Source organism: Oncorhynchus masou, chromosome 27, assembly GCF_036934945.1.
Source record: "Oncorhynchus masou masou isolate Uvic2021 chromosome 27, UVic_Omas_1.1, whole genome shotgun sequence".
Lineage (NCBI taxonomy): Eukaryota > Metazoa > Chordata > Actinopteri > Salmoniformes > Salmonidae > Oncorhynchus > Oncorhynchus masou.
The window spans coordinates 35158191-35185308 of record NC_088238.1 but is presented as its reverse complement, the minus strand read 5'-3'; the positions used below and the strand labels follow the sequence as shown (position 1 = coordinate 35185308).

The window sequence follows — 27118 nt, the reverse complement described above, 5'->3', positions numbered from 1 at the left end:
AGAAAAAAATGACCACTCACACTCCCTCATTTGATTGGTCAACTAGGCGGGCCTTCTGACTTCGTGACTATGGTAACTAATGACGACCTCTTCTGGTATGGTTTTTATAACTAACCCAAGATAGACCAGGGCCTGTCGTTGCCAATTGGAGGAAATTGAGCAGAGCCAGGCACGAGCTAGTGAAATCCTATTGGCTCGTTCTAGCATTTACTTGCATATTTCCGTCAGGGAACGCCCAGTCTGAAGCGCGCGTGTGCAATAACTCAATTCGCCCTTGCACTCCTAAACAATGCGACTTAAAAAAAAACTTTGGCAAAGGCTAAAGTCTACAAGACGCAGTCCGCTCTGTTTGTTAGAGATTCTTGTAAATGTTTAATCGGTGAGCAAATTTGCAGAATTTCGGCCAAAATTCATCGAGCTCAATCTTCTCCCACTGCGGTTCCTCTCATCGCCATATTTTGTAGTGAGTGTTAAACGCTACCAGATACGTCACATTTATACATCCGGTGAAATATTGGGCTCATTGTTCTATTTGTGTGTGAACACACTCTACAACATTACCTATTGCGTCGTGCACTGCTTTGTTGTGGGGAACTCGAGCATGCAGTTGCAGCCTCCAAACGGTTACAGGCTATAGGGAGGAAGCCAATCAATGAGCAAATACTTTTTTTGATAGAACCCAGTCTAGTATTTAGCAAGACGCAGAGAGCTCCCAACTGCATTCTTGTCTGTTATTACTGAAAAAGCCTAAACATCTCCCGTTGGATGAGAACATTGTTTACGCGGAATTACAGTATCTTAACAGGCCACATCGCCATTGCTTCCAAAGGCTTTTGACAAGCTTCTATCTGTTACAACCACCAAGCTGTTTCTAGCTCTGAGGTGTGTGCGCTCCCCCCCTCTCCCCCGATGCATTTTATCATGGATTATGAAGAGCATAGTCGGTCAGTAACTGATTTAATTCTGCATGTGTTATAGGAATCACAATACACGTTTAAAGGGCTCCGTAGCCTTGTTTTGTTTGACGCCATTTGCTAACGTTAGGTTGTTAGCTAACTACCTAGCATTAGTAACTACAGTAATGTTATTGTTAGCTACTAATCAAATGTATTTTTATAGCCCTTCTTACATCAACTGATATACAGTGCCTTGCGAAAGTATTCGGCCCCCTTGAACTTTGCAACCTTTTGCCACATTTCAGGCTTCAAACATAAAGATATAAAACTGTATTTTTTTGTGAAGAATCAACAACAAGTGGGACACAATCATGAAGTGGAACGACATTTATTGGATATTTCAAACTTTTTTAACAAATCAAAAACTGAAAAATTGGGCGTGCAAAATTATTCAGCCCCTTTACTTTCAGTGCAGCAAACTCTCTCCAGAAGTTCAGTGAGGATCTCTGAATGATCCAATGTTGACCAAAATGACTAATGATGATAAATACAATCCACCTGTGTGTAATCAAGTCTCTGTATAAATGCACCTGCACTGTGATAGTCTCAGAGGTCCGTTAAAAGCGCAGAGAGCATCATGAAGAACAAGGAACACACCAGGCAGGTCCAAGATACTATTGTGAAGAAGTTTAAAGCCGGATTTGGATACAAAAATATTTCCCAAGCTTTAAACATCCCAAGGAGCACTGTGTTTCTGGTAAGAAGAGGGGTGGGGGTGTATGCCTTATGGCTAACGAGGCATGGTGCGATGAAAGAAACATACAGGAACTCAAATCCTTCTGTTCACCTGATTTAGAATTCCTCACAATCAAATATAGACCGCATTATCTACCAAGAGAATTCTCTTCGATTATAATCACAGCCGTATATATCCCCCCCCAAGCAGATACATCGATGGCTCTGAACGAACTTTATTTAACTCTTTGCAAACTGGAAACCATTTATCCGGAGGCTGCACTCATTGTTGTTGGGGATTTTAACAAGGCTAATCTGAAAACAAGACTCCCTAAATTTTGTCAGCATATCGATTGCGCAACCAGGGGCGGAAAAACCTTGGATCACTGTTACTCTAACTTCCGCGACGCATATAAGGCCCTGCCCCGCCCCCCTTTCGGAAAAGCTGACCACGACTCCATTTTGCTGATACCTGCCTACAGACAAAAGTTTAAAAAAGAAGCTCCCACGCTGAGGTCTGTCCAACGCTGGTCCGACCAAGCTGACTCCACACTCCAAGACTGCTTCCACCACGTGAACTGGGACATGTTTCGTATTGCGTCAAATAACAACATTGACGAATACGCTGATTCGGTGTGCGAGTTCATTAGAACGTGCGTTGAAGATGTCGTTCCCATAGCAACGATTAAAACATTCCCTAACCAGAAACCTTGGATTGATGGCAGCATTCGCGTGAAACTGAAAGCGCGAACCACTGCTGCCACATGTGGCAGGGTCTACAGTCAATCACGGACTACAGGAAGAAATCCAGCCCAGTCACGGACCAGGATGTCTTGCTCCCAGGCAGACTAAATAACTTTTTTGCCCGCTTTGAGGACAATACAGTGCCTCTGACACTGCCTGCAACGGAAAAATGCGGTCTCTCCTTCACTGCAGCCGAGGTGAGTAAAACATTTAAACGTGTTAACCCTCGCAAGGCTGCAGGCCCAGACGGCATCCCCAGCCGCGCCCTCAGAGCATGCGCAGACCAGCTGGCTGGTGTGTTTACGGACATATTCAATGAATCCCTATACCAGTCTGCTGTTCCCACATGCTTCAAGAGGGCCACCATTGTTCCTGTTCCCAAGAAAGCTAAGGTAACTGAACTAAACGACTACTGTCCCGTAGCACTCACTTCCGTCATCATGAAGTGCTTTGAGAGACTAGTCAAGGACCATATCACCTCCACCCTACCTGACACCCTAGACCCATTCCAATTTGCTTACCGCTCAAATAGGTCCACAGACGATGCAATCTCAACCACACTGCACACTGCCCTAACCCATCTGGACAAGAGGAATACCTATGTGAGAATGCTGTTCATCGACTACAGCTCGGCATTCAACACCATAGTACCCTCCAAGCTCGTCATCAAGCTCGAGACCCCGGGTCTCGACCCCGCCCTGTGCAACTGGGTATTGGACTTCCTGACAGGCCGCCCCCAGTTGGTGAGGGTAGGTAACAACATCTCCTCCCCGCTGATCCTCAACACTGGGGCCCCACAAGGGTGCGTTCTGAGCCCTCTCCTGTACTCCCTGTTCACCCACGACTGCGTGGCCACGCACGCCTCCAACTCAATCATCAAGTTTGCGGACGACACAACAGTGGTAGGCTTGATTACCAACAACGACGAGACGGCCTACAGGGAGGAGGTGAGGGCCCTCGGAGTGTGGTGTCAGGAAAATAACCTCACACTCAACGTCAACAAAACTAAGGAGATGATTGTGGACTTCAGGAAACAGCAGAGGGAACACCCCCCTATCCACATCGATGGAACAGTAGTGGAGAGAGTAGCAAGTTTTAAGTTCCTCGGCATACACATCACAGACAAACTGAATTGGTCCACTCACACAGACAGCATCGTGAAGAAGGCGCAGCAGCGCCTCTTCAACCTCAGGAGGCTGAAGAAATTCGGCTTGTCACCAAAAGCACTCACAAACTTCTACAGATGCACAATCGAGAGCATCTTGACGGGCTGTGTCACCGCCTGGTACGGCAACTGCTCCGCCCTCAACCGTAAGGCTCTCCAGAGGGTAGTGAGGTCTGCACAACGCATCACCGGGGGCAAACTACCTGCCCTCCAGGACACCTACACCACCCGATGTTGCAGGAAGGCCATAAAGATCATCAAGGACATCAACCACCCGAGCCACTACCTGTTCACCCCGCTATCATCCAGAAGGCGAGGTCAGTACAGGTGCATCAAAGCTGGGACCGAGAGACTGAAAAACAGCTTCTATCTCAAGGCCATCAGACTGTTAAACAGCCACCACTAACATTGAGTGGCTGCTGCCAACACACTGTCACTGACTCAACTCCAGCCACTTTAATAATGGGAATTGATTGGAAATGATGTAAATATATCACTAGCCACTTTAAACAATGCTACCTTATATAATGTTACTTACCCTACATTATTCATCTCATATGCATACGTATATACTGTACTCTATATCATCGACTGCATCCTTATGTAATACATGTATCACTAGCCACTTTAACTATGCCACTTTGTTTACATACTCATCTCATATGTATATACTGTACTCGATACCATCTACTGTATCTTGCCTATGCTGCTCTGTACCATCACTCATTCATATATCCTTATGTACATATTCTTTATCCCCTTGCACTGTGTATAAGACAGTAGTTTAGGAATTGTTAGTTAGATTACTTGTTGGTTATTACTGCATTGTCGGAACTAGAAGCACAAGCATTTCGCTACACTCGCATTAACATCTGCTAACCATGTGTATGTGACAAATAAAATTTGATTTGATTTGATTTGAATATTGAAATGGAAGGAGTATCAGATCACTGCAAATCTACCAAGACCTGGCCGTCCCTCTAAACTGTCAGCTCATACAAGGAGAAGACTGATCAGAGATGCAGCCAAGAGGCCCATGATCACTCTGGATTAACTGCAGAGATCTACAGCTGAGGTGGGAGACTCTGTCCATAGGACAACAATCAGTCGTATATTGCACAAATCTGGCCTTTATGGAAGAGTGGCAAGAAGAAAGCCATTTCTTAAAGATATCCATAAAAAGTGTTGTTTAAAGTTTGCCACAAGCCACCTGGGAGACACACCAAACATGTGGAAGGAGGTGCTCTGGTCAGATGAAACCAAAATTGAACTTTTTGGCAACAATGCAAAACGTTATGTTTGGCGTAAAAGCAACACAGCTCATCACCATGAACACACCATACCCACTGTCAAACATGGTGGTGGCAGCATCATGGTTTGGGCCTGCTTTTCTTCAGCAGGGACAGGGAAGATGGTTAAAATTGATGGGAAGATGGATGGAGCCAAATACAGGACCATTCTGGAAGAAAATCTGATGCAGTCTGCAAAAGACCTGAGACTGGGACGGAGATTTGTCTTCCAACAAGACAATGATCCAAAACATAAAGCAAAATCTACAATGGACTGGTTCAAAAATAAACATATCCAGGTGTTAGAATGGCCAAGTCAAAGTCCAGACCTGAATCCAATCGAGAATCTGTGGAAAGAACTGAAAACTGCTGTTCACAAATGCTCTCCATCCAACCTGACTGAGCTCGAGCTGTTTTGCAAGGAGGAATGGGAAAAAATGTCAGTCTCTCGATGTGCAAAACTGATAGAGACATACCCCAAGCGACTTACAGCTGTAATCGCAGCAAAAGGTGGCGCTACAAAGTATTAACTTAAGGAGCTGAATAATTTTGCACGCCCAATTTTTCAGTTTTTGATTTGTTAAAAAAGTTTGAAATATCCAATAAATGTCGTTCCACTTCATGATTGTGTCCCATTTGTTGTTGATTCTTCACAAAAAAATACAGTTTTATATCTTTATGTTTGAAGCCTGAAATGTGGCAAAAGGTCGCAAAGTTCAAGGGGGCCGAATACTTTCGCAAGGCACTGTATCAAAGTGCTGTACAGAAACCCAGCCTAAAACCCCAAACAGCAAACAATGCAGGTGTAGAAGCACGGTGGCGAGGAACAACTCCCTAGAAAGGCCAAAACCTACGAAGACACCTAGAGAGGAACCAGGCTATAAGTGGTGGCCAGTCCTCTTCTGGCTGTGCCTTGTGGAGATTATAACAGAACATGTCCAAAATGTTCAAATGTTCATAAATGACTTGCATGGTCAAATAATAATAATCACAGTAACGTTAGTTGTCGAGGGTGCAACAAGTCAGCACCTCAGGAGTAAATGTCAGTTGGCTTTTCATACCCGAACAGTCCACACTGGCTTCCTCCATTTGCGCTATTCATTGGTATCGCTGTTTTCTTTCTTCAGCCAGCTGCTAGTTTGCTAGAAGGAACCATAACATCCTCCGAACGGACCAAATTGTAAATTAAATGGTGCAGTGTATAGTTCGGTGGGTGGGGTGCTTGGCTCAGTTGGCTGCCACTCCGAGGTGTAACAAAGTTGGTACAATTTTAAAAGGCTAAAGTAAACACTCCACTTGCTTTACCCAGACTGTGTGAACAATATGTCCTATCTGGCATAGCACACGTTACTGATTCGACGTTTAGATTGTCTCTAGCAACCCAAAACATTTCCTGTGTCTGTGTTGTAATGTTTAGGCTCTGTTATTTACTGCGTGATCTCGCACTTTCAAATCTTGAAAGCTCCATAATAATAACCAGGCTGTGTGTATATATATATATATATAACCACTCGAAAGCGCAACACGTTCTCCATACAAACCAATGCAAAGATTTATCTTGTTGGAACTTCAAATTCAACTCTGACCTTGTTAGTAGCTGTCTGCACTGCAGCAGTGGTAATAACGTTAGCAGTTGTCTCATACTTTTGCTGTCATGGGAAACCTGAGTTTCTTTTGAACACAAGCCATGCTTTTTCCCCTCTAATATTACTACTATCCTCATGTCCCTCATTGATTTTAGTGACACACTTTTTTATTCTTATGTCCCAGCAGATGCTCACCCAGCCCCACTCGCTATTATACATTCTAGTTTCTAATGTAAATACATTTCCATAGCATTGTTTAATTTTAAATCCTCAAACTGATATCATATATTGTCGATCAACAGATAGATGTTGGCCCATTCAAATTTCTTCACCAGTTGATGCCTGTTTTAAAACTTAATGACATTGTTTTGTGATGGTAATCTCTGTCTGCCTCTGTTGTCTTCCTCATGCTTGTTTACTTTGTTGCAATATAGACACATCTATGTACCTGTTTCTCTTCTCCTTGCAGCTGTTCAGGTGTTGAGGATGTGGTTCGGCACCACAGGGTCCCCGTGCCCCAGCGGACACCCTCCCCGATCCGGCCGTCCCCCAACAAACAGACTCTGACCTATGCCCAGGCCCAGCGCATGGTGGACATGGAGATTGACGGCCGGGTGCATCGGATCAGCATCTACGACAAGCTGGATGTGATCTCGGATGATGACCCTATGGCGCAGGAGATTATGGAGTGCACCAGCAACAAGGAGAACATGGAGAAGCCTCAGCAAACACTGATGCGCTCCATCCAGTTAAAAAACAGCCAGGAGAAGAGGAGTGCAGCTGCGGTCGCACAGAACCCTAAAACACATGGAGCTACAGCAGCACAGGCAGCACCAGCACAGACACTTCCAGAGGCCAAGGTCCGGACTGTGGAGTATAACCTTCCAGCTGTCCCCAGGAGGCCCCCAGTGTATTATAAGTATGTGGAGAAGACGTCAGAGGAGCTGGATGAGAAGATGGAGTATGATATGGATGAGGAGGACTACACCTGGCTGGAAGTAGTTAACGATAAGAGGAGGAGTGAGGGCGTCAGTCAGGTAGGCTTTTTCTTTTTAAATTACGCCTTTTCAAATTTACAAAACTTAATGGTGAGGCTGCTCCCCCCGTAGCCTGGGTGCCAGTCAATCTTTTTTGCCGTGGGGTTTTGTGCTGTGTATCTAAATACTGTATTCTCGACAGCTTATTCTTATCTTTCTACTACTGTACATTGCAGTTGAGTTACTCTTTATACAGTGCATATCTATTTATATACTAGATTCTTGACATACAGTTAAAGTCGGAAGTTTACATACACTAAGGTTGGAGTCATTAAAATTCGTTTTTTACCACTCCACAAATTTCTTGTTAATAACAAACTATAGTTTTGGCAAGTCTGTTAGGACATCTACTTTGTACATGACACAAATCATTTTTCCAACAATTGTTTACAGACAGATTATTCCACTTATAATTCACTGTATCACAATTCCAGTGGGTCAGAAGTTGACATATACTAAGTTGACTGTGCCTTTAAACAGCTTGTAAAATTCCAGGAAATAATGTCATGACTTTAGAAGCTTCTGATCGGCTAATTGACATAATTTGAGTCAATTGGAGGTGTCCCTGTGGATGTATTTCAAGGCCTACCTTCACACTCAGTGCCTATTTGCTTGACATCATGGGAAAATGAAAAGAAATCCGCCAAGACCTCAGAAAAAAATTGTAGACCTCAACAAGTCTGGTTCATCCTTGGGAACAATTTCCAAACGGCTGAAGGTACCACGTTTATCTGTACGTTTATCTGTACAAACAATAGTATACAGTATAAACACCATGGGATCATGTAGCCGTCATACTGCTCAGGATGGAGACACGTTCTGTCTCCTAGAGATGAAAGTACTTTGGTGCGAAAAGTGCAAATCAATCCCAGAACGACAGCAAAAGGACCTTGTGAAGGTGCTGGAGGAAACAAGTACAAAAGTATCTATATTCACAGTAAAAAGAGTCCTACATCGACATAGCCTGCTCTAAAACCGCCTTTAAAAAATCCAGACTACAGTTTGCCACTGCACATAGTGACATAGATCGTACTTTTTGGATGAATATCCTCTGGTCTGATGAAACAAAAATAGAACTGTTTGGCCATAATGACCATCATTATGTTTGAAGGAAAAAGGGGGAGACTTGCAAGCCGAAGAACATCATCCCAACCTTGAAGCATAGTAGTGGCAGCATCATGTTGTGAGGGTGCTTTGCGGCAGGAGGGACTTGTGCACTTCACAAAATAGATGGCATCATGAGGTAGGAAAATTATGTGGATATATTGAAGCAACATCTCAAGACATCAGTCAGGAAGTTAAAGTTTGGTCGCAAATGGGTCTTCCAAATGGACAATGACCCCAAGCATACTTTCAAAGTTGTGGCAAAATGGCTTAAGGGCAACAAAGTCAAGGTATTGGAGTGTCCATAACAAAGCCCTGCCCCCACCTATAGAAAATGTGTGGGAAGAACTGAAAAAGCGTGTGTGAGCAGGGAGGCCTACATACCTGACTCAGTTACACCAGCTCTGTCAGGAGGAATGGGCCAAAATTCACCCAACTTATTGTGGGAACCCTTGGAAGGCTACTTGAAACGTTTGACCCAAGTTAAATAATTTAAAGGCAATGCTACCAAATACTAAATGAGTATATGTAAACGTCTGACTCATTGGGAATGTGATGAAAGAAATAAAAGCTGAAATAAACCATTTTCTCTACTATTATTCTGACATTTCACATTCTTAAAATAAAGTGGTGATCCTAACTGACCTAAGACAGAGAATTTTTACTAGGATTAAATGTCAGGAATTGTGATAAACTGAGTTTTAATGTATTTGGCTAAGGTGTATGTAAACTTCCGACTTCAACTGTAACTTGCTCTGATACAGTCGGTGTACAAAACATTAGGAACACCTGCTCTTTCCATGACATAGAATGACCACGTAAATCCAGGTGAAAGCTATGATACCTTATTGATGTCACCTGTTAAATCCACTTCAAATCAGTGTAGATGAAGGGGAGGAGACAGGTTAAAGAAGGAGTTTTAAGCCTTGAGTCAATTGGGACATTGTATATGTGTGCCATTCAGAGGGTGAATGGGCAAGACAAGATTTTAGTGCCTTTGAATGGGGAATGATAGTAAGTGCCAGACGCACCGGTTTGAGTGTGAGAAGAAGTGCTACGCTGCTGTTTTTTTTTACAATCAACAGTTTCCCGTGTGTTTCAAGAATGGTCCACCACCCAAAGGACATCCAGCCAACTTGACACAACTATGGGAAGCATGGGAGACATCGGCCAGCATCCCTGTGGAAGTAAAGTTGTAAAGTCCATGCCACAACAAATTGAGGATGTTCTGAGGGCAAAAAGAGGTACAGCTCAATATTAGAAATGTGTTCCTAATGCTTTGTAAACTCAGTGTATAGCTACTGCTGTACATGTACTAAGAGGACTATATTGTGTAAATTTCATCTGGCGTACAGTCATGGCCAAAAGTTTTGAGAAAGACACAAATATTAATTTCACTAAGTTTGCTGCTTCAGTGTCTTTAGATATTTGTGTCAGATTTTACTATGGAATACTGAAGTATAATTACAAGCATTTCATAAGTGTCAAAGGCTTTTATTGACAATTACATGAAGTTGATGCAAAGAGTCAATATTTGTAGTGTTGACCCTTCTTTTTCAAGACCTCTGCAATCTGCCCTGGCCTGATGTCAATTAACTTCTGGGCCACATCCTGACTGATGGCAGCCCATTCTAGCATAATCAATGGTTGGAGTTTGTCAGAATTTGTGGATTTTTGTTTGTCTACCCGCCTCTTGAGGATTAACCACAAGTTCTCAATGGGATTAAGGTCTGGGGAGTTTCCTGGCCTTGGACCCAAAATATCAATGTTTTGTTCCCCGATCCACTTAGTTATCACTTCTGCCTTATGGCAAGGTGCTCCATCATGCTGGAAAAGGCATTGTTCGCCACCAAACTGTTCCTGGATGGTTGGGAGAAGTTGCTCTTGGAGGATGTGTTGGTAATGTTCTTCATTCATGGCTGTGTTCTTGGGCAAAGGACTGATGGTAGTGCTCACCTTGTCTTTCCCGGACAAGCTTTTTTTCCGGATGCCCCAAACAATCAGAAAGGGGATTCATCAGAGAAAATTACTTTACCCCAGTCTTCAGCAGTCCAATCCCTGTACCTTTTGCAGAATATCAGTATTTCCCTGATGTTTTTCCTGGAGAGAATTGGCTTCTTTGCTGCCCTTCTTGACACCAGGCCATCCTCCAAAAGTCTTCACCTTGCTGTGCGTGCAGATGTACTCTCACCTGCCTGCTGCCATTCCTAAGCAAGCTCTGTACTGTTGGTGCCCCGATCCCGCAGCGGAATCAACGTCAGGAGATGGTCCTGACGTTTGCTGGACTTTCTTGGGCACCCTGAAGCCTTCTTCACAACAATTGAACCGCTCTCCTTGAAGTTCTTGATGATCTGATGAATGGTTGATTGAGGTGCAATCTTACTGGCAGCAATATCCTTGCCTGTGAAGCCCTTTTTGTGCAAAGCAATGATGAATGCACGTGTTTCCTTGCAGGTAACCATGCACAGAGGAAGAACAATGATTCCAAGCACCACCCTCCCTTTGAAGCTTCCAGTCTGTTATTCGAACTCAATCAGCATGACGGAGTGATCTCCAGCCTTGTCCTCGTGAACACTCACACCTGTGTTAATGAATCACTGACATGATGTCAGCTGGTCCTTTTGTGGCAGGCCTGAAATACAGTGGAAATGTTTTTGGGGGATTCAGTTAATTTGCATGACAAAGAGGGACGTTGCAATTAATTGAAATTCATCTGATCACTCTTCATAACATCCTGGAGTATAATCATACAAACTGAGGCAGCAGAAAATTAATATTTGTGTCAATCCCATAACTATTGGCCACGACCTTATATACGCATAGATTGCATTTGGATTGTTGTTACAGTGGTATTTTGGTAGTTTATTGGATTCATTTTTGGATTTCTTATTTTCTTTATATATTTTTGATTGTGAAATTTGACATTATACTGCATTGTTAGGAGCAAATTACATAAGCGTTTCGCTGCAGCTGCCATAACATCTGCTAAGCTGTGTACGTGACTAATAAACTTTTGTCAACTAGACAAGAGAGCAGAAACAGACTGGCAGTCAGGCGAGATCCTCCTCCTAAAGAAACAAAAACAAATGAATCACAGGCTAAGAAAATAATACAATATAACAATAGTCAACAATATATAATTAATACCACAATTAATGTGCAACTGTTTACTGTTCTCCCTCTCATGACCAGTTGTCCCACAATGTGTTTGAGTTCCTGGTGGACCGCTTTGAGAAGGAGACCCAGATGGAGAAGGAGGGCCAGGACAAGCTGACCATAGACGAGGACGCTGTCTGCTGCATCTGCATGGATGGAGATGGCCAGGACAGCAACGTCATCCTCTTCTGTGAGATGTGCAACCTGGCCGTGCACCAAGAGTATTACGGTGTCCCTTACATCCCAGAGGGACAGTGGCTGTGCCGGCACTGCCTCCAGTTGCCCACCTAGCCCGCAGGCTGCATACTGTGTCCTAATAAAGGTGGAGCAGTGAAAAAGACTGACGATGACCGCTGGGGTCATGTGGTGTGCGCCCTGTGGGTGCCGGAGGTAGGGTTTTCCAACATGGTCTTCATCGAGCCCATCGACGGAGTCAGCAACATTCCGTCCGCCCGCTGGAAGCTCACCTGCTACCTCTGTAAGGGGGTGGGGGCCTGTATCCAGTGTCACAAGGCGAACTGCTACACCGCCTTCCACGTCAGCTGTGAAAGCCGGACTCTTTATGAGGATGGAACCTATCAAGGAGATTAAGGAGACAGGCGAACCAACGTTTTCGGTGAAGAAGACTGCTTACTGAGGGTCTCACACCCCCAACAGCTCGGTCAAGAGACCCCTCACCATCTACGAGGACACCAAAACCCAAAATGGATTGTGTTCCCCTCTGAAAGGGGAGAAGTCGAGGGGCGTCAGTGCACTGTTGAAAGGCAGGAAGATGAAGAGCAAGAAGGTGGAGACAGAAAAAGAGGTCCCACCCGTGGCTGTGCCTAGCTTTCCTCCCCAAAGGTAGATTCACTCACCATTCATCTAAGAATAATTTTCATAATTTGCAGATGACCAGACGTATCAGTAACTGTGACAATAGACAACATTACAGTGCCGTGAAAAAGTATTTGTCCCCTTTCTGATTTGATCTATTGTCAGATTTTCAAACAAAACATTAATATTAATATAACACAAAATGTTGATAATTATTTCATTTATTTAACATAATTATGCAATACTCAATGTCCCTGTGTGAATTTTCTTTTGCCATCTTACACTCAATAACTGGTTGTGCCACCTTCAGCTGCAATGACTGCAACCAAACACTTCATGTGCGGCAGGGTAGCTAGTGGTTAGAGCGTTGGACTAGTAACCGAAAGGTTCTGTCGTTCTGCCCCTGAACAGGCAGTTAACCCACTGTTCCTAGGCCGTCATTGAAATTTGTTCGTAACTGACTTGCCTAGTAAAATAAAGGTATTTCCCAGTGGACCAGTTATTGGTCCCAGCCAACCGGCAGCACATGCCTCTGGACGAGCAGCTGAAAGTGCTGCTGGAGAAACTGGACATGAAGTCCAGTCCGTCACGCTCCAAAAGCATCAAGCTGCTCAAGAAGACCATCAACAACGTGCGCAGTGAGATGAGCCTCAGCCTTAGGAGATCCTCCCACCACTCACATTCTTACTCCTCTTCCTCCCACTGGTCATCCCATCCATAAAGGAGTAAAGCTGGGGAAGCAGAGGGGGTGAAGACCAATGGACAGAGCCCTGATAACGAGGGTAGGTTTATTTTCAAGTTGTTATGTTATCTGCATTGGGGAACATACTGTGTATGTGTGTGTATATATGTGTGTATATACAGTTGAAGTCAGAAGTTTACATACTTAGGTTGGAGTCATTGAAAACTTCTTTCAACCACTCCACAAATTTCTTGTTTAACAAACTATAGTTTTGGCAAGTCTGTTAGGACATCTACTTTGTGCATGGTGCAAGTACTTTTTCCAACAATTGTTTACAGATAGATTATTTCGCTTATAATTCACTGTATCAGATTATTTCACTGTATCACAATTCCAGTGGGTCAGAAGTTTACATAAACTAGACTCCCGTCCTCCTTTCCTGCACTTCGAGAGTAACTCAGAACCCCCTACCCTTAAACCCATCAACCCCACTCTGGACAGCAAGACCCGCGGACAGGTCAAATTTGACCGGAAGAAACCAAACAACACATTCTCAACCACTACCAAGACCCTTCTCAATGGCCACTCGGAGTCCCAGAACCCCCTGCTTCTCTTAAAGGGGGGAGTGAGTGTGGTGGCCACCTCCACCCTGGCCCAACCCTCGGGGACGACTGTCAACCGCCGCACTGCCGTGCTCTTCAGAAAATCCAAGACCTCTAGCCCTGGGAAGAACTAGGGGGGGAGGGGAAGAGGCGAGGCCCAGACAGGGTGCCTCAGCTGGGCACCAAGACCTTCCTGTCGGTGATGATCCCCAGGCTGGAGACCCTCCTCCACCCCAGGACCAGGAAGAGGAGCCACTGTTCCAGCGTGGGGGTCAGCGAGGGGGGTGGAGACGGGGAGTCCCCTGCCAAACACATTGACACAGGTAAATAGGGTTCTTCTCACTTGTCAGAAAATAAATTACTTATCTTAAAGGGACTCTTAAATAGAGCATGAATAAGAAGTAGAAAATAATCTTCACAGACTTGTGAATTAAGAGATCAGGTTCCCCTTGTCTATGTAATCTTATTAATTATAATTTAAAAGACTAAACCGATCCTAGATCAGCACCCCTACTGAGATGCTTTATGAATAAAGGTTCAAATGTTGTAGGTCTATGCTGTAGTTGGTTTATGTGTAGTATACGGACTCTGTACTGCTGTACTGCTCTGTGTTACTCGCCTCAGGCCTGTCTAATGGTTTTGTGATGGAAGAGGTTATTGATGAAGAGAGGGAGCTAACTGCCAGCAGGCCTCTAGACCAAGAATATGACTTTCACGAAGCGGATCCTGTGTTCTGCCTTTCAACCAGGACAACGGAATGGATCCCAGCCGGCGACCCAAAAAAACAACTTCGTAAAAGAGGGAAACGAGGCGGTCTTCTGGTCAGACTACGTAGACGGGCACATCGTGCCCCACTTCCTAGCATTCTTCTCGCCAATGTCCAGTCTCTTGACAACAAGGTTGATGAAATCCGAGCAAGGGTAGCATTCCAGAGGGACATCAGAGACTGTAATGTTCTTTGCTTCACGGAAACATGGCTCACTGGAGAGACGCTCTCGGTGGCGGTGCAGCCAGCGGGTTTCTCCACGCATCGCGCCGACAGAAACAAACACCTTTCTGGTAAGAAGAGGGGCGGGGGCATATGCCTTACGGCTAACGAGACGTGGTGTGATCACAGAAACATACAGGAACTCAAATCCTTCTGTTCACCTGATTTAGAATTCCTCACAATCAAATGCAGACCGCATTATCTACCAAGAGAATTCTCTTCGATTATAATCACAGCCGTATATATTCCCCCCCAAGTAGACACATCGATGGCTCTGAACGAACTTTATTTGACTCTTTGCAAACTGGAATCCATACATCCTGAGGCTGCATTCATTGTAGCTGGGGATTTTAACAAGGCTAATCTGAAAACAAGACTCCCTAAAATGTATCAGCATATCGATTGCGCCACCAGGGCTGGCAAAACCTTGGATCACTGTTATTCTAACTTCCGCGACGCATATAAGGCCCTGCCCCGCCCCCCTTTCGGAAAAGCTGACCACGACTCCATTTTGCTGATCCATGCCTACAGACAGAAACTGAAACAAGAAGCTCCCACGCTGAGGTCTGTCCAACGCTGGTCCGACCAAGCTGATTCCACACTCCAAGACTGCTTCCATCACGTGGACTGGGACATGTTTCGTATTGTGTCAGGCAACAACATTGACGAATACGCTGATTCGGTGTGCGAGTTCATTAGATCGTGCGTTGAAGATGTCGTTCCCATAGCAACGATTAAAACATTCCCTAACCAGAAACCGTGGATTGATGGCAGCATTCGCGTGAAACTGAAAGCGCGAACCACTCCTTTTAATCAGGGCAAGGTGACTGGTAATATGACTGACTACAAACAGTGCAGCTATTCCCTCCGTAAGGCTATCACACAAGCTAAGCGTCAGTATAGAGACAAAGTAGAATCTCAATTCAACGGCACAGACACAAGAGGTAGGTGGCAGGGTCTACAGTCAATCACGGACTATAAGAATAAATCCAGCTCAGTCACGGACCAGGATGTCTTGCTCCCAGGCAGATTAAATAACTTTTTTGCCCGCTTTGAGGACAATACAGTGCCACTGACACGGCCTGCAACGGAAACATGCGGTCTCTCCTTCACTGCAGCCGAGGTGAGTAAAACATTTAAACGTGTTAACGCTCGCAAGGCTGCAGGCCCAGACGACATCACCAGCCGCGGCCTCAGAGCATGCGCAGACAAGCTGGCTGGTGTGTTTACGGACATATTCAATCAATCCCTATACCAGTCTGCTGTTCCCACATGCTTCAAGAGGGCCACCATTGTTCCTGTTCCCAAGAAAGCTAAGGTAACTGAGCTAAATGACTACCGCCCCGTAGCACTCACTTCCGTCATCATGAAGTGCTTTGAGAGACTAGTCAAGGACCATATCACCTCCACCCTACCTGACACCCTTGACCCACTCCAATTTGCTTACTGCCCAAATAGGTCCACAGACGACGCAATCTCAACCACACTGCACACTGCCCTAACCCATCTGGACAAGAGGAATACCTATGTGAGAATGCTGTTCATCAACTACAGCTCGGCATTTAACACCATAGTACCCTCCAAGCTCGTCATCAAGCTCAAGACACTGGGTCTCGACCCCGCCCTGTGCAACTGGGTACTGGACTTCCTGACGGGCCACCCCCAGGTGGTGAGGGTAGGCAACAACATCTCCACCCCGCTGATCCTCAACACTGGGGCCCCACAAGGGTGCATTCTGAGCCCTCTCCTGTACTCCCTGTTCACCCACGACTGCGCGGCAACGCACGCCTCCAACTCAATCATCAAGTTTGCGGACGACACAACAGTGGTAGGCTTGATTACCAACAACGACGAGAGACGGCCTACAGGGAGGAGGTGAGGGCCCTCGGAGTGTGGTGTCAGGACAATAACCTCACACTCAACGTCAACAAAACTAAGGAGATGATTGTGGACTTCAGGAAACAGCAGAGGGAACACCCCCCTATCCACATCGATGGAACAGTAGTGGAGAGGGTAGTAAGTTTTAAGTTCCTCGGCATACACATCACAGACAAACTGAATTGGTCCACTCACACAGACAGCATCGTGAAGAAGGCGCAGCAGCGCCTCTTCAACCTCAGGAGGCTGAAGAAATTCGGCTTGTCACCAAAAGCACTCACAAACTTCTACAGATGCACAATCGAGAGCATCCTGGTGGGCTGTATCACCGCCTGGTATGGCAACTGCTCCGCCCTCAACCGTAAGGCTCTCCAGAGGGTAGTGAGGTCTGCACAACGTATCACCGGGGGCAAACTACCTGCCCTCCAGGACACCTACACCACCCGATGTTACAGGAAGGCCACAAAGATCATCAAGGACAACAACCACCCGAGCCACTGCCTGTTCACCCCGCTATCATCCAGAAGGCGAGGTCAGTACAGGTGCATCAAAGCTGGGACCGAGAGACTGAAAAACAGCTTCTATCTCAAGGCCATCAGACTGTTAATTAAACAGCAACCACTAACATTGAGTGGCTGCTGCCAACACACTGACTCAACTCCAGCCACTTCAATAATGGGAATTGATGGGAAAGGATGTAAAATATATCACTAGCCACTTTAAACAATGCTACATAATATAATGTTTACATACCCTACATTATTCATCTCATATGTATACGTATATACTATACTCTATCATCTACTGCATCCTTATGTAATACATGTATCACTAGCCACTTTAACTATGCCACTTTGTTTACATACTCATTTCATATGTATATACTGTACTCGATACCATCTACTGTATCTTGCCTATGCTGCTCTGCACCATCACTCATTCATATCTTTATGTACATATTCTTTATCCCCTTACATATTCTTTATCCCCTTACAAGAAATTAGTTTTGGAATTGTTAGTTAGATTACTTGTTGGTTATTACTGCATTGTCGGAACTGGAAGCACAAGCATTTCGCTACACTCACATTAACATCTGCTAACCATGTGTATGTGACAAATAAAATTTGATTTGATTTAGAAACCAGGAGACGGTGTGCCTCTGAGTCCAGCATCTTAACTAGTGGTAGTCTGCTGGGCAGCACCAGGTAGGTACATGCATATACCTCACAACAGACCTGGGTTCAAGTAGAATTTGTCTTTCAATTACCTAAACTGAGCTTGATCGATCCCGCCTGGCACAATGGAACCACTAGAATAGACCCAACTGTGGAAACACAGTCAGGCTCAATCAAACGCTCTAAGCAATGTAGGCACGGCATCTCTAGCTCGTACACTTTTCACTGCTGAACATGGTGGTACTTGGTAGTTCAACTATGTAGCCTGGTTCCTCTCTAGGTTTCTTCCTAGGTTTTGGCCTTTCTAGGGAGTTTTTCCTAGCCACTGTGCTTCTACACCTGCATTGCTTGCTGTTTGGGGTTTTAGGCTGGGTTTCTGTACAGCACTTTGAGATATCAGCTGATGTACGAAGGGCTATATAAATACATTTGATTTGTAATTTCTCTATAGTGTGTCATGTAGAAGGCAGTCTGACTCAGTGTGGATGCCTTTTCCTGATTTCAGCAGCAACCTCAGTCTTCCAACATGTGGTAATGGCAAACCGGCCCTGGTCCGAAGAAACACTTTGGATGATAAGAACGAGCTCATTGCCTGTATAGAAACCGGGAACTTTGCCAGAGCTGCTAGGATTGCTGCCGGTAAGTTGTCAGTATTGATGTTAATCATACAGGAAAATGGAGACTGTGGAGGCAAGTGTGTTTGTGTGTATTGTATCATATGAGGTCTGGCTAAGAGTCATTGAAATAGATATATTACTATAGGGTCAGGAGTTTTGGGGTAGCTTTTGAGGCACTGTTCCTTTACTGGCATTTCCAGCATGATCCACTAGGTCTGCTGCAGGTAGAAAATCCTAGGAAATGTTATTTAATTGACACAAACTGTCTCCACTCAGTCAATGTCTTGTTGTGCGTGTGTGTTAGGTGGGCGGATCGTCTAAGCCATGGGAAGCCATTGACAGTCGCTGGATCCAGGTTCGAATCCCAGTGTGTGCTACCCCCCAAATTTTCTACAATATACTTCCATGTTCTGTTTAATTGACTCTCCCTTTTACTGCCCCTAATTTATCTATTTTTAGCTACTACTTCCAAGTCTGTTGGAGAGGATCAGATTGAGCAAAGTGAGATGTAGAATCACTGATCTACAAATAGTATTCTCTGCAAAATAATAGGTTTTGTGTGATTTATGATTCACAGATTCACTCCTCCCCTGGCTTAAGTAATCCCTCCTGCCCAACACACATGCACATCCAGACATTGTTTGATTGATTGGAGACAGCTTGTGTCAATTAAATAACATTTCCAAGGATTTCCTACCTGCAGCAACATTAGTGGACAATGCTGGAAATACCAGTAAAAAGCACAGTACCTCAAAATGTGCCCCAACTCTTGGCTCTAGCTTTAGGATATAACCAGAGTTTTTTTTTTCTCAGTAGTATACTACGATGCAAGCAAGAGAAACATAAATTAAAGCCATTATATTCATGATTTACATTCCAAATTGTATTTTTGTAATATTACATTTTTCAGTGAGTTGTGATGTATTTAACCTGTATGTGTTGAGGCTGTAATTTAGCATGCCTCTGGAAGTGTTTTGCTATATTTACAGTGAACCCATCCTAACTTGATTGTTGTTATTCCTGCATCCATAGAAGCTGGCAATAACAATATTTGGATGCCTGCTAGTGCTGCAACAGTCGTTCTGGAACCTCTGAAGCTAGTTTGGGCAAAATGTAGCGGATACCCTTCCTGTCCTGCCTTGGTGAGTGACAGTGAGCGTATGTATGACACCTGACTGTCTCATTCTCTCTTCTCAGTGCTTGTTACTAGGGACTAACTTTTTGTTTACCTGCCACAGAATGCTTAGTTGTATTAGGAATGTATTAGGAATGTGTATTACTAATAAGAAGTAATGTGTTGTATTGCTCAATTTAATATTTTGTGACCTGAGTCTTCTCATCAAAATATCACAGATGAGATAAATGTTCAGCTGCCCCTTTTAAGTTTACCGTGGTAATGGTAACTCAAGTTGTCACGTGTCGTTAGGCATCAGCATGCTCAGCTAGGTGAACCGAACGAGTGTGCTCGCATACTCCCTTAAAAGACATTTGGTTGAAAAACTAGACTTTGGCTACCAACTTCGGCTTGCCTCAAAGATTAACAAAAATGTCACAATGTCGTCATAATATATGCACAAGCTGTTCTGGCTGGGAAACATGCAGATGCCTTTAGTGGTGCATGAGTCCAGGATTTTTAAAGTCAACTCCCGACTGCTGTGGTTAGTCAAGCGTCGGCTCTTGCTCAACTCCCAAAAGGAGCTGAAACAGACAAACACACACGTACGCACCTCATTATTGCTGCGTCCTACTAGGAAAACTACATTTACGTTCTCGAGGACTGATATGAACATGATGATGCCCATTTGTTCATTAACTTAGCCTATAAAAGTCCCTTTTTAAATATATATATATATATATTTTTTATATAGGTGATGTGTAGGAACTACAATATTTTGGTGATATTTCTGCTGCACGCAGCCTTGACGATCCCTTGTGATGATGCTGCACGTTCTACGCTGATAAGCCCATTCTTTGCCATGTTATAACGCTATTCGGACAGGTATTACTAGAGACGTTGGTTATGTAATTATTATCCAAGCATGTGTGTTATTCCGGAAGACGATTCACACAGGATTACTCCAAACTGCCCCTTGTAATTCTCTTTTTCCCCCTCAAATTGAATTCACTCTTGATGGAAGCCTGGAGGTTTTTATTCTTGGCGTGAAGTTATTTCATAGTCATGTCTAGACTATAATAGGCTACACTGATAACTCATGCTTGGCTGCCAAATGTATGCAGTACCTTCAGAAAGTATTCACACCCCTTGACTTTTTTCACGTTGTGTTACAGCCTCAATTTAAAATTGATTTAATTGTGATTTGGTCTGGACCATAATATCAAAATGGAATTTTTGTATTTTTTATTACATATTAATACAAATGAAAAGCTGATATGTCTTAAGTCAATAAGTATTCAACCCCTTTGTTATTGCAAGCCTAAAAAGGTTCAGGAGAAAAAAATTGCTGAACAAGTCACAAAATTTTTTGCATGGTGTGTTAAACATAATTTTTTTAATGACTACCTAATCACTTTAACCCACACATACAATTATCTTTAAGGTCGTGCAGTGCATTCTAAACACAGATTCAACAACAAAGACCAGGGAGGTTTTCCAATGCCTTGCAAAGAAGGGCACTTATTAGTAGATGAGTATAAATAAAAAAAGCTGACATTGAATACCCCTTTGTGCTTAGTGAAATTATTCATTACACTTTGGATAGGGTATCAATACACCCAGTCACTACAAAGACAGAGGCATCCTAACTCATTTTCCAGAGAGGAAGTAAACTTTAAAACAGTTAGAGTTAATGGCTGTGTTAGGAGAAAATGGTGGTTGTAGTTTCTCCACAATATTGACCTAATTGACAGAGTGAAAACAAGGAAGCCTGTACAGAATAATATTCCAAAACATGCATCCTGTTTACAACAAGGCACTGAAGTAATACTGCAAAAAATGTGGCAACGCAATTCACTTTTTGTCCTGAGTACAAAGTGTTATGTTTGGGGCAAATCCAATACAACTATTGACTGAGTACCACTTTACATATTTTCAAGCATGGTGGTTGCTGCATCATGTTATGGCTATGCCTGTATTCATTAAGAACTAGGGAGTTTTTCAGGATAAAAAATAAATTGGATGGAGCTAAGCACAGGAAAACCTTTTTCAGTCTGCTTTCCACCAGACATTGGGAGATGAATTCACCTTTCAGCCGGACAATAACCTAAAACAAAAGGCCAATTTTACGCTGGAGCACCTTACCAAGAAGACAGTGAATGTTTCGGAGGCCGAGTTACAGTTTTGATTAAATCTACTTGAAATCTATGGAAAGGCCTGAAATTGGTTGTCTAGCAATGATCAACAACCAATTTGAAAGAGCTTAATGGACAAATGTTGTACAATCCAGGAGTGGAAAGCTCTTTTGATACTTACCCAGAGACTCAGCTGTAATCAATGTCAAAGGTGCTTCTACAAAGTGTTGACTCAGGGGTGTGAATAATTATGTAAATGTGATTTTATGTATTTAATTTTCAATAAATTTGCAAACATTTCTAGAAACATGTTTTGGCTTTGTCATTATGGAGTGTTGATGGGTGAGGAGAAATCTATTTAATCCATTTTGAATTCAGGCTGTAACAAAACAATGTGGAATAAGTCAATGGGTATGAATACTTTCTGAAGGCACTGTAGGTGTCCCCATAATATTTAAATTGATTAAGTCTGATCATAATCATTATTTTAGCGATCCATGGTAGGCGTCCTTTCTAATAACAATGCCCCCCATCCTGATGATTTAAGCTGCTGAACCGTATAATAGCTTAGCCATTGATAGCCTATTATATACTTTAATGTACTTTTGGTGAATTTGCGAGGCTTTGAAAGACAAGACATTGCGAGATACAGATTACCAAGATATAGCCTATGTGCACGTTTGTCTGCCTGACTCGATCCTCTCTCTCCCTTGCTGGCTCGCCTGGTCTTTCTCTTTGCTAGGAAAAACGCAAGTGTGTGTTTTAGTCTTTGGTCTGTTTTTGTGTAGAATAGCTCAGTCTCCTCCTTTTATAGCCCCTACTAGTGAATTTGCGCGAGACATTGCAGGACACTGCATTGCGATCAGTGGCCATTTTAGGATGTCAATCTTGGTGGGGTAAACTCATTTTTTTTTTAGATGCATGCCACAACACAACACTAAACAATACATTAATTGGACTATAATGGTGACAAACGGTGCCCACACACTGTTTGGGCCTACATTAAGCTGTCCCAATTGCAGTCCCAAAACCTTACCACTGTTCCACCCGGCTATCAGACGAACCTTGTCTGGTAGCAAAACCGTTCATTCAGCCTCATTTACTGCCTTAAAAAAAACATAGATGATATGGTTGACTTGCTTAAACAAATGTGGTTTCTGACAATTGAGATGTGTAAACTATTGCATCAGGGGACAACGAGCGGGTAAGAGGCAATTAATGAGCGAGGTGGGACGGACTTAGTCAATATAACATTGTTCAGCACTTTTGAAATGTACAGCAACAGAATTCAGAACATGGGCCGTTCTTAGTGTTCTCCCTGTACACCAAGTCAGATAAATAAAGGGAACATATAAGCAGACAATGAAAGCTCTTACAATATTTGATTATGACATTTTGTTAAACAGGCTATAAGCTATGTGCACCACCAAGTCAGAACAGTAGGCTAAAGGGGGAAAAGGGACCAAATTATTAGGGTGAGGCACCTGGGCTACTAACAGTTTACTACACAACATACACATAGTATTACTTTCTTAGCTACAGTATACATATCTCCCTGACATTACATTATTTATGCAGCAGCATACAATACATTTTGGACTCACTTTGGTGTGCTGTGCTCACTTGAACAGGAAGGTGGTGTGGCGGTCTTTCTTGTGGGAAAATTGTCATCAGTCTGCCAATCTCTGGATTTATGGTAAAGTCATGCTGGATTGACAGCATGGCCAATGTTGAATGTTTATCCTTTTAAGCTTAGAAAGAGACCCTTAAACCCAGACTTGGACCACACATCCACTCCACTGAACAGCAGGCTAGTGATTGCTTTGCCAGTTAGCCACTTATTCCTTCCAAACCACTCATTGTTGAATTTGTGATTTCCAACTTGTTGTGTGATGCGATGAGCACCGATACTTTTTATCTATAATTTCTCTTTATTTGAAAATGATTTTACAGTAGATTGTTGACGTGATTCATGACTGCTAGGCAAGATTTTGAAAGTATGACATGATCAATCCAATCAAAGCTACTGTAGATATGTGATTTGACCTCATTTTATCTGTGGTCAATGACCTTGAACCTTCTTGGATGGGCACTTCTAATGTAACTCTATGGCAACACGCAAGGGTCTTGAATTTGAGCTCTCCCTGTAGATTTTGTGACAGAACACTGAGCCAATCACAGTGCAACTAGAGAACATTACCAACCTCCATGCTCCGTATTTTCTGCTGGCTGCCCCACCACCACAGAAAGCACTGAGCTAGGCTGACACACCTGCATTTTGGAGCTGCATTACTCAAGAAAGCAAACCGCTTGTATGCGGCCTTATTAACTCAATTTTACATATTTTTTCATTGTTTGCAAACTGATATGGGACCTGTAATAATGCCAGAATAACATACCCTGAATGACGGGTCATCACTGATTGCGATAGCCTGTACATCTTTTGATTACCGATGCACGGTTCAGACTCTGCCTGATGGCCGACATGCCTGACTGTGCCCATCCTCTCTTGCTCCCTCCCTCGTTAGCTCGCTCTTTCTTTGCTGTGATAGATGCAAGAGTTATTGTTCTTAGAGGTAGCCACGGCAACTAGTTTCCTCCCTTGCAAAAATACTGAATCTTAGGAGTCGAGGAGTTGATGCTTGACACCCAGAAATGAGTCGACACCGGGAATTGACGGGCAAGGAGTTGAGGAATTGATTCTAGTGTGCCTGCGAGAATCTGACTAGTAGAGGCTGACAACGACTCTTCCTCTTCCACAGTGGAAGCAAACTCACATTGAAAAACAACCTAATTTGTGAACAAAACAATGTAAGTGTACAAGAAACAAGAAGATAAAGTCTCAATGTAGTAGTTAGACCAACTTTTATGCCTGTTCCCATTGCTTCTAAAACAAACCTTTCAGCTCTTCACTCGCAGTGCACACAGCCCTCCAGCCAGGCAGTGTTGCTTCGCGAGGTGAGATAGCTCGATATGCCAGATATGAAACCAAAAGGAATAAGTACTTTAAACAGCTACAGCCCCATTTTTTCTATAAATCACTATTCGCACGTGCCAATACTTTGACCAATGTGACTGGTGAATTAGAAATTTGTATGCGCCAATATCAAAATCTACCCACATTTGGTGGGTGTTAATTTAACACCCTGCTTGCTACCCCCTTCATCAAATCTTGAGTGAATGTTCACACACTATCTGGTTGAAAGGTGTAACACCCACACATCCTACAAGTTTTGTATTTGCCTTTCATGGTAGAATAAATCCTAGGTCCATATCTTCCAAGTCCTTCAGATGGTGCCATTGTCAAATAAACAGATCTGATTTGACCTTAGTTCAAGAGGACTAAGTGGACGCACCTCTTTTCAACACAAGCACCAGCTGTGTGTGTTTGAGCATGTGTGTGTGTGTGTGTGTATTCAAGTATACTGTGCCATAACACTCCAGGCACCACTCCTTAGTAAACCTGGTACATCTCTTCCACCATGTTAGATCGTTGACCCCCACATGCCCCGGGTGGGATGCCAGCACAACGGGGTGTCTATCCCCATGTCTCCCCTCGACGTCCTCCGGGTCGGAGAACGGATGCAGTTCAAGAACGAAGAAAAACTCTTCCTCGTCCTATTCTTCAACAACAAACGCAGCTGGTGAGACATCTTCTCTGTTCTCCAATACTAAATGCTAAGAAAGGGATTTGTTGTTGTTGTTGATAGCAACATACATGGATACACCATTTTGCAATGTTAAGTGTTATTTCAATACGTGCTGTGAATTTTCATACACAACCAACAAACAACACAAAGAACTCAAATTTGTATTATAAGTTCTACATTTTTGCAGATCTGTATCAGAAGAAATGTAGCTGAATTTGATTTCATTATTCTCTCTTCTCAGGCAATGGCTTCCTAAGTCTAAGATGGTCCCTCTGGGGATCGACAAGACCATCGACAAGATCAAGATGATGGAGGGCAGAACATCCAGCATCCGTAAGGCTGTTCAGACTGCCTTCAACCATCTTAGGTTCATCCGGAACGATGCTGTCAGTGACATGAGCGACGTGGACTAACACACACGCACCCAACCCCTGAATTACTGCTCATGGTCTTGTCTCAGACCTGAGCCTGGCCTACACTCCTTCCTTCTCCTCTTTGTCAGTCTTTCCAAAAGTCTATGCTGGCTGTGTTTACCAGGTGCCTGGCTACCCCCCTGGCTTGGTATGGTTCCCCCTTCCACGTCAGCCCTCGCCCGCTGTTCTGACGACTGCTGCTTTAAAGAATGTGCCCCAGTTCCCCCCCTATCTACTGTTCTCCATGGTCACGTTCATGATGCACCAAATGGAAGAAAACAACTCGCTCATCTCGCCTTATCAGTGGTGGAAAAAGTACCCAACTATCATTCTTGAGTAAAAGTAAAGACAATAGAAAATTACTCAAGTAATTCATCCAGTAAAATTCTACCCGAGTAAAAGTATTTGGTTTAAAATATACTTAAGTATCAAATTCCTTATATTAAGCGAACCAGATGGCACCATTTTTTATTTTATTTGTATTTTTTTTTACAGAAAGCCAAGGGCACACTCCAACATTCAGACATAATTTACAAATGAAGCATGTGTGTTTAGTGAGTCCCACAGATCAGAGGCAGTAGGGATGACCAGGGATGTTCGGTTGATAAGTGTGTGAATTTCACTATTTGCCTATCGTGCTAATAAGAAATCAAAATGTAACGAGTACTTTTGGGTGTCAAGGACAATGTATGGAGTAAAAAGTACATTGCTAAAGAAAATAATGTAGTGAAGTAAAAGTAGTCAAAAATATAAATAGTAAAGTACAGATACCCCAAAAACGACTTAAGTAAAAATACTTGAAAGTACTACTTAATTGCTTTAATCCACTGCACCTTATGCCATTTATTTCCACTCAAAACTACCTACTACATTTTTATGTTAGCTCTGTAAATAACTGCAATATTTGTCTGACACACTAACTTATTTTGTAGATTGAGTGAAATTAAATTTGTACTGCACAATGGAGTTTCTTACTAGTATTCATACTTTTTGGTGAAGTATGTAAGCACTGCGGTGTGGTAATTCAAAGTGCTATGACAATAAGACAAGTGTAAAAAGCCTTAGCAGTATAAAATAAATGGGATTTTTTTTTGAATATCCTTTTTGTATTTTATTTTAAGTTAATGAAGTTTATAAAATATAAACTTCCCTTTGGCATTCTTCCTTCTGTAATCAAATGTTTAAATATATATATATATATATTTGTTTGTCCATAGTATTCAGACCCCCTGACTTTCTTCAAATTTTGTTAGATTACAGCCTTTATTCTAAAATTGATTAAATATTTTTTTCCCCTTCTCAATCTACACACACTACCCTGTAATGACAAGACAAT

The 27118-nt window shown here is 43.2% G+C and overlaps 1 pseudogene; it reads left to right on the top strand.

Moving 5' to 3' along the window:
• Positions 1–69: 69 nt before the first annotated feature.
• LOC135515450 (bromodomain-containing protein 1-like) lies at positions 70–25782 on the top strand (annotated as a pseudogene).
• The last annotated feature ends 1336 nt before the right edge of the window (positions 25783–27118 follow it).